This window comes from Psammomys obesus, unplaced genomic scaffold (assembly GCF_907164565.1).
Source record: "Psammomys obesus unplaced genomic scaffold, mPsaObe1.curated_primary_1811, whole genome shotgun sequence".
Lineage (NCBI taxonomy): Eukaryota > Metazoa > Chordata > Mammalia > Rodentia > Muridae > Psammomys > Psammomys obesus.
The window spans coordinates 8,066,298-8,075,608 of NW_026596040.1; positions in this window are offsets into that span (position 1 = coordinate 8,066,298).

The following is a 9,311-nucleotide window of genomic DNA, read 5'->3' on the forward strand; positions in this document are numbered from 1 at the left end:
CGTGGCTGCGAGGGCCTGGGCCACTCGGGGACCGGCAGCTCGAGGGAGGGGCTCGGCGGGGCGGGGCCTGGCGGGGCGGGGCCTGGCGGGGCGGGGCCTGGCGGGGCGGGGCTGCTGAGGGCGTCCTTGTGAACGCTGGGCAGGATAGAGTTAAAGGCGCGGCTCGGAAAGGGCAGGGCCAACCCAGGTTTGTGGGTTGCGGAGGAGCGTGCGGGACCTGACTTGGAGGCAAGATGGACAAGGGGTGGCTGTGGGGCAGCGCGGGCTCTGCTGAGTTTTATGTCAATATGAGCTTTGTGATCGCCGGTACATGTTCTGTTCGTTCATGCCCAAACCTGCTGAGAAATGCATTGTCTTCCTTTAAATTGTACTCGTGTTATGCCAAAGTATGTGCTTTTCATACGATAGGACTGTTTCCTGTTTCTGTTTCACATGCTGGTGAAACTTAGTGATAAAGCATGCAGCTGAGTTCTAGCAGAACCTATTGTTTTGTATTTTCAAAGAAAAAACCAAACCAAACCAAACCAAAACAAAACAAAAACATTCCCGGGAGAGGCAGGTATCAGATCCAGGAACGCCATAGCAGCTTTCTTAGGACGGTATTCGTGGGATGAGAGATTCCTAAGACTCTTGTGTGGGAAGCTGAGAAAGAAATGGATCTTGCTCTTCTTAGAAGCAACCAGTGGCAATGGAGCTATCTTCTATACGGCCTTCTGCCTCTCAACTTTAAGGGAATGCATTCATCATTCTCGCTCCTGCCGTATGCCAGGAGCCATTCTAGATCCGGGGAGTTCTTGGTTGAATTCCATATGCAAGATTCTTCCTCTCAAGACTTCTAGGACGGAATATAAGCAATTAAACAATCCCTGCATTTAACAGCAAGTATTTTGGCAGCCCCTTTGTGGGTGCTTTGCATATGCATTTACATTTAGTCCTCACAGATAACTAGCTTTAGCTAAGTAATTCAAAGAGTATCATTTCCATTTTATGAATAAAATTAAGGAAAAGACTAGGCTACAACCCCCCCACCCCCGGCCCGGCCCCAGATAATACAGGAGGACATTAAATAGGCCGTCCGTGTGATTCCTCTGCATTTCCAAAGGTGTGGATTTAGCCTCCATCTATATACAGAAGATCATAAGATTTAATGGAATGTCTGGATGTGATGACTGGGTCTAGAACCTTCTTAGTAGGCCACTGCAAACGGGGGGAGGGGGGCGATGAGCTTGCAAACAGACGGCACTGACTGGTTTGGAGATGCCATACAAGGACGTTTTTCAGTATTGAAACCTGCTGCCTGGCAGTCTAATGACAGAGACAGAGAGTCGACAGCGGGCTTTATCGAAAAGGAGGCTGTGGGCCATCTTGACAACAGCAGAGCCAGTGTGCGGTGAGAACAAAGCCTGTATTTGGGGTGCAGGTGACCCCAGTGTTGGTGGTAGCTGGAAGAAAATGTGTAGCCAAGGAGAGATTTTTGCTAGGGGTTTTGGCAAGGGCTGGTAGAGAGCATTTGTATACTGATGCAAATGACCCAGTAAAGAGCGGAAGTTTGATGCTGCAGCAAAGAATTGCAACCAAGACCATGGGAAAGCAAGAGGGATGGAGCCCAGGACACAGGCAAGGCTTGTTCATAGGCACCATACTTAGCTAGTTTTCTAGTATAACTCAGGACCACGTGCCTAGAGAATAGTGCTGCCCTCAGTGGAAAGGGTTCTCCTTTAACAGTCAACCCCCCACTCAGACACGCCCACAGACCAATCTTGTCTAGACCGTTCCTCACTCCGATGACCCTAGGTCCTGTCAAGTTGACAGTCAAAGCTAACAAAGACACACCTTTAGTATCGATTGGAATTTTGTGTCTAAACCATTTAATAATTGCATCTCAGATGATGAGCTTGAGTCTATCACTTTGAAATGAGTTTCATACGGCAATTTTAGAGTTCTTTATTTCACAGTTAGATAGGAAAATAAACTCAAATGTCATCTACATAACTTTCTAGAACATACAGAAAATGCCAGCTCCTAGATAAAGCAAAACAAAACCCTTTTGCAATAAAATATTCTTGTCAGAGAATTTTAAATTGAATCCATACCCTTTATATAAATGCACAAGAGCTTGTTCACCAAGAAAGCAATATCCATGTTCGGAGGTACAAGGTAGTAACCACTACAGTTGACATGCTGAGGCAGGAGGACTGGGAAGTCTAAGACAACTTAGGCTAATATACCAAGAGTTATTTGAAGAAGAAGAAGAAGAAGAAGAGGAGGAGGAGGAGGAGGAGGAGGAGGAGGAGGAGCAGACAGGCACGGTGGTATAGGCCTGTAATCCCAGCACTCAGGGAAGTAGATGCAGATGGATCTCTGTGAGTTCAAGGCCAGTCTGGTCTACAAAGTGAGTCCAGAACAGCCAAGACTACACAGAGAAACCCTGTCTTGAAAAACCAAAAAGAAAAAAGAAATAAAACAAAAACAAACAAACAAACAAACAAACAAAAAACGGGTGAGACTAATAATGTTGGAAAATTTTCAACTGTAATGTGTTAATATGAGCAACTGTACTGGCTACCTTCTGAGTAGCTATTGCTTATCTCCCGCTCCTCTTCCTCATCCTCCTCTTCCTCTTTCTGAAAGTCCTCCTGATTTCTTTCTCTGTCCCCATTACATGCCTTTCCTTGTCTCATGCTTTTCCATCTCATTCTTTTCCATTGTAGAGTCTATAAGAGTCACATAGGTTTATATATATAGTGTGAGAACACATGCCATTTGTCTTTCTGTATTTGGCATGTTTCACTCAACATATTTTCTCCAGTTCCACCCATGTTGGTGCAAATAACAAAATTACATTATTTTATATGATGAGGTATTATTCCATTACATGAATCTACCATGCTTTGTTTCTCCACCTACCCACTGAAGGGAATCTGGATTGGTTCTGGCTCTCGTGAATACTGCTTCAGATGCAAGTATCTTTTGGCATAAAGATTTCATCTTCTGTAGGCATAAATCTAGTAACATCCATGATGTTAATGGTTGGTAGAGTGAGCTCCTCACTCCACTTCAGTCTTCCTAAGTGTGTCATCCATTGTAGGTGGAGTTTGCAAATTTGTGGGTTCTTCCTTCTTCCACCCGTTCAACCCCTAACAACTAGATATGAGAGGGGGAAAAAAAAGGATAGAAAAGAAAGGAAACAGATCCCTGAATAAGGGCAGAGGTTAGAAAGGGGACGAATTATTGGTAGAGTACTACCTGCTGATTAGAGGCATCAAGCTTCCTGGAGCAAGTTTTTCTTCCCCATTAAGATGCCTCTGACATAAACTGATTGGCCTGCTCTTTGATCACCTCCCCCTGAGGGGGGAGCAGCCTTACCAGGCCACAGAAGAAGACAATGCAGCCACTCCTGATGTGATCTGATAGACTAAGATCAGAAGGAAGGAGAGGAGGACCTCCCCTATCAGTGGACATGGGGAGGAGCATGCATGCAGAAAGGGGAGGTAGGGTGGGATCTGGGATTGGGAGGGGAGGAGGGAGGGGCTTATGAGGGGATACAAAATGAATAAAGTGTAATTAATAATAATAATAATAAAAGAGAAAAAAGATATCTAATTTCCTCTTGTTGTTTCTTCTTTGTGAATGACTACTTAACAAACCATGCCAACAACAACAATCCCCCAACACCTCTCAGGGCCCTAGTATTTATATACTCCTTACCCCCAAAATTCCAAACGCCACACAGTCACAGAAAGTATTTACAGCTGTGAAAATTATGCCTCTTCCAGCGCATGAGGTAAATCATAGCCAGCTGCTACAAAGCAGCCCCATATCCCCACAGCTGGGATTTAAACAAAAACATATTCTTATAATATTTCTGTGGTTTAAAAGAAAACAAAATTCTCACTGCAATCCATTACCACAGAGGTAGAATGTTTAGGATCTTTGCATCCAAGGATCCTTTGCAGCTAGGGTTCTCAAAGTTTGCCAATCAGATAAATGCATGTGTGCAAAATGTAATGCCAAAACAAGGCAATGCATAAGGCAAGAGGTGGCACCCAAAACATCCATTCTAGGGTATCTAGTACCATGCACAGTGAGACTCCGGAACTGACAGATGTGATATTTGCTTCCTGACTGAGAGGTAACAGATAACAAGATGTGTCCCTTCTGAGAATTGTTCCACTGAGAATTGTGGTGGCCGGTTCTCATTTTTGGCCTTTTATTGAAAATCGTTTTGTTTTGTTTTGTTTTTTTCTCCCTCACATAATACCCTTATTATGGTTTTCCTTCTTCTTCCCTCATTTCCTTCGCAACTACCCTCCCACCTGGATCCACTCCCTTTCTGTCTCTCATTAGAAAACAAACAGGCTTCTTACGGATAATAAAATATAATAAGACAAAACAAAAACTAACACATTGGAATTGGACAAAACAAACAAACAGAAGGAAAATGACTCAAGAAAAGGCAGAAGAGACAGATACCTGTTCATTCACACACTCAGGAATCCCATTTAAAAAAAAAACATTAAACAGGAAGCCATATTATATATGCAGACCTGGTACACACCGTTGCAGGCCCTGTGCATGCTGCCTCAGTCTCTGTGAGTTCATATGTGCTTTGATTAGAATGATTTAGAGAGCCTTGTTTTCTTGGTGTCCTCCATCTCCTATACTCTTTCTGCCCCCTCTTCCACAGGGTTTCCTGAGCTCTGAGGAGAGAGTTTTGATGGAGACATTACCTTTAGGGATGTGTGTTCCAAGCATAATGTCTGGCTGTGGGTCTTTCTGTTTGTTCCCATCTGCTGCAAGAAGAAGCTTCTGTTATGATGGCTGAGCAAGACGCTAACTCACAAGTACAGCAGAATGTCATTAGGAGTCATTTATTGCTGTGTTTGTTTGTTAAAATAGTACTATCTGGTTCTGTCCTAGGTCCCTGAGCTATCCAGTCTTAGGTTCTCGGTGACCCGCGCAGTGTCAGGCTTCATCTCATGGAGTAGGTCTTAAGTTAAATCACACATTGGTTGGTCACTCGCACAAGCTTTGTGGAACTATTGCACTAGTGTATCTTGGAGTCAGAACTCCATTGTAGATCAAAGGGTTTGTGGCTGGGTTGGTGTTATTGTTTTTCTTTTCATAGCCTGCAGAGTACTTTTCTGTACCAAGGATGCTAGAATGTAGGGGTGAAGGCTCTATGTAGGGCCAACTTGACTTCTCCATGTTCAGTGAGTTATATAGGTGTCTTCAGCAATGGGGCTGTTCTGGCTGGTCTTAGGTCAACTTGTCACACAAAGTAGAGTTTGTGTGAAACTCTGCTGAAAGGAGGCAACCTCCATGGAGAAAATGCCTCCATAAAATCCAGCTGCAAGGCATTTTCTTAGTTATTAATGTGGAAGGACCCAGACCATGTGTGGGTGGTGCCATCCCTGGGTTGGTGGTCCTGAGTTCATTAAAAAAAATCAGGCTGAGCAAGCAATGTGGACAAGACAGTAAGTAGCACCCTTCCATGGCCTCTGCATCAGCTTCTGCCTCCAAGTTCCAGCCCTGTTTGAGTCCCTTCCTTTGATGATGAAAAGAGATCTAAAATTGTAAGCCAAATAAACCCTTTCCTTCCCAATTTGCTTTTGGTCACGGTGTTTCATCATAGCAATAATAAGCCTAACTAAGACAATCAAAAAGAAAATAAAAAAGGAAAGGGAAGGAAGTTAAAAAAAACAAAAACTAAAACAGGGAAACCACATAAGAATGAGACACAGAGGATAAACATTAAATGACAAATAAAAGTCCAGCTGTATCAATAATTATATAGGAAGACCAAGATTGTCAGGTGAAGCAAAAAAGCAATACCTAAATGTATACTTTCTGTAAGATACAACATTTGCTAAAAGTACACAAAATAGCTTGAAAGTAAAGGATGAAAAAGGATTACCATACAAATAGTAGCCATATCAAGGCTGGAACAGCTATGTTAATTTCAGTCAAATAGACTTTAGATTTTATGACAAAAAAAATGTTACTAAAGACAGTGAAAAATATTTTCTAGTAATAGTAGGTCAATAGATCAAGAGATAAAACCTTTACAAATGACTATCCACCCAACAACAGAGTATCAGAGAACAATTTTTTTCCCCATCATCATTCTTCATCAGGTATATTTTACCAAAGTTATGATACAATCATTCAACTTTTTTTAATCTAATAAAATGTTAAGAAAGTAGTCCCTTATTCAGATAAAATTTCTCAATTAATATTAAAAGGTGGGCTTTGATGCAATTCTTGTTATGAAAAGACCCTGCTCAAATAGTTGTCCTTTTGAGTACAAACAACAGGATCTTTAGAGCCCAGTGTGTTCTGCTCACACCAAACAAAAAGGCAAAGACTTAAGATGGTTTCATAATTACAATGCCATTACCATCCATAGTAATGGGTTTGAGAGGTTAATATGGCATGGGAGTGGGAGAAAGGAGCTATTCAAGAACACCTTTGGAAATTAATATCAACATTGGGTAACATTTGGGCCTTGAAAAGGAATATATGGAAAAATACTAGCAATGAGACTGTGTTCTCTTCTACAAAAAAAAAAAAAAAAAAAAAGTATCTCATAGTATTGTGGCATATATTTGTCTTTTGTGTTTGTAGAAACTACTTGAAATCAGTCTGAAGGATTTGTGTCTTGTTTCAATTGTTCTTTGGATACATGTTTAAATACTAGTACTCCTGTTAATTTGAGCTCCCAGAGTATTAATGTACTTTGAGCCCAGATTGATATTTGGATGCCTGCCTGTATGGATAGATCAAGCTTGGGAAGAATCTCCTTCCATATTTATGTTTTACCAGGTATTGGATCAAATGAAGAAAAGGACTAAAAGAATGGTTGTTGGTATAATGTTCTTTTGGAATGTATACAATTTACCCTTGTTCATTCAAATGCTGAATTCTCTCCTCCACTGTCTGGTTTCAATCTGGACATTGCATTGTGATGCTTATTCTAAGCATCACCTGTCTCAAGTTTGTGTAAACATGCCACAACTTGTTCTCTATATTGTCAATTAAAACAACCAACCACAATACCAAGCAATAGAGAGGATAATATGGGATATCCTGGTCTGAAGTGGGAGGAAGAGGAAGGAAGCAGGAGGAGAATCTGTAGAAGAGGTCTTGGAACCACATGGAGAAATGAATTGGACCTAAGATACCACTAAAAGCAAGTATAATGGGTGAATCTGGATGGTAGGAAATTATGAAGGCTTGGAGGTTTAGGATGGAATAACTATTGCCCATCATTGTGCTCTAGGTTAATTATATAAATCCTAGTCTCTGTGTGGTGATTTGGTTATACAGCTGTTTAGGAATAACTGCCAATTAACTAAAAGATATATCAATAGTAAATATTAATGACCTAATACAACAAATGGTTAAACTAATTATTGCCATATGTAATGGGAATCATTGTTTCCACTGCGGCTACTGGCGGAGTAGCCCTACATCAAACTATTCAAAACGTGCATTATATTCAAAGATGGCATTCTGATTCAGGAAAATCATGGAACACTCAAAAGCATATACATAGTATAGTATGCTTCATGCTGAACTTATCAATTTTAAATCTGCAATGGTTACGTCAGGTAATCAAGTTGTTAGCTCACAAAGACAATCATCACTAAGATGTTACTGGACTGTGACTCAATTCTGTATTACTCCTGTATTATACTCCGATGTATTAGAATGAGACCTTGTTTCCTTGGGATAAAGTTAGAAAACGTTTTTTTAATTCATGGTAATATAATTCAGGAAATGTCAAAATTGCAGTCTGATATTAATAACACATTTGCAGAACAGTTGCATGGATTATTGGAGGGTAGTGCTGATGATGGCTTGTGCAGTTAAATTCATTTAATCAACTTAAGATTGCAAGCTTTTCCTATGCTTACATGTTACATTGATTGTTTTGTTATTTGTTAATGGTCTGGCAAAACAAACAAACAAACAAAAAAACCTCCCAACATCAAAAACTGAATCAAAAACATTGAGCAATTGTATCCAATGGTATGTTGCAAAGCACATCTAAACAAAAATAAGTAAATGAAGGACATTTGCTGAACTGACATGAAACCAGGACAAAGCACTTGCCATGCATCTCTTGAAAACAAGAGGAAACTTGTAGAGTGACAGCAGAATACTGCCTTTGTACTCCAACATGTTTCCATGCACAGCATAATGTTCTTTGCATTTATCTTCTGGGAAATAATGCAATTAGCAAAATATAAGAAAGCTACTCTTTGTACAGTAAGAAAAAAACCATCAGACTGGTATCTTACACACTATGTGTTTTGTAGTCAGGGCTGAAACAGAGTAATATGGCTAAGAATAAAGATTCTGCACTCTTTGTCCCAAATAAGCCAAGTCCTTTGCTGCTCCTCGTGTCCAGGTCTGTGGTCTCTTCGACCCCCATCTTTCACACTATTAGTCTTGGCAACAGCCTGGGTTGTCTGGGGATCCCCATGGGAGCCCTTTGGCCAACAACTCAAGTAGCTGTAACTTAATTTTGTAAGTGCGACTTACATTTTGTAAAATTTTGTAATTTTAAGTGCGACTTAATTTTGTTTCTAACTACTTTGCTGAAAGTGTTTAGCAGCTGTAGGAGTTTTCCCACGGAATTTTTCAGGTATGTATACTATCATATCATAATAAAGATACTGTGACTCCTTCCTTTTCAATTTGTACTCCCTTGATCTTCAGTTGTCTTACTGCTCTAGCTAAGACTTCAAGAACTTTAGTGAATAGGTATAGAGCATTTGAACAGCCTTGTCTTGTTCCTGATTTGATTGGAACTGCTTTGAGTTTCTCTCCATTTAATTTGATGTTGGCTATAGGCTTGCTGTAACCTGCCTTTATTATGTTTCGGTATATCCCTTACATCCCTAATCTGTCCAGGACTTGTATCATGAAGGTATGTTGGATTTTGTCAAAGGCCTAATGAAATGACTATGTGCTTTTTTTTTTCTTTCAATTTGTTTATATGGTGGACTACATTTATTGATTTGTGTATGTTGAATCATCCCTGCATCTCTGGGATAAAGCCTGCTTGTTCATGGTGAATAATCTGTGTGATCGACTGTGAGTATTTTACAGAGAATTTTTGCATCTCTTTGTAAGGGAAACTAGTCTGTAATTTTCTTTTTTCAGTCTTTATGTGATTTGGGTATAAGAGTAACTGTAGCCTCATAAAATAAAGTGGAAAATATTTCTTCTGTTTCTATTTTGTGAGATAATTTGAGAAATTAACATCAACTTCTTTGAAAGTCTAATAGAATTCTGCACTA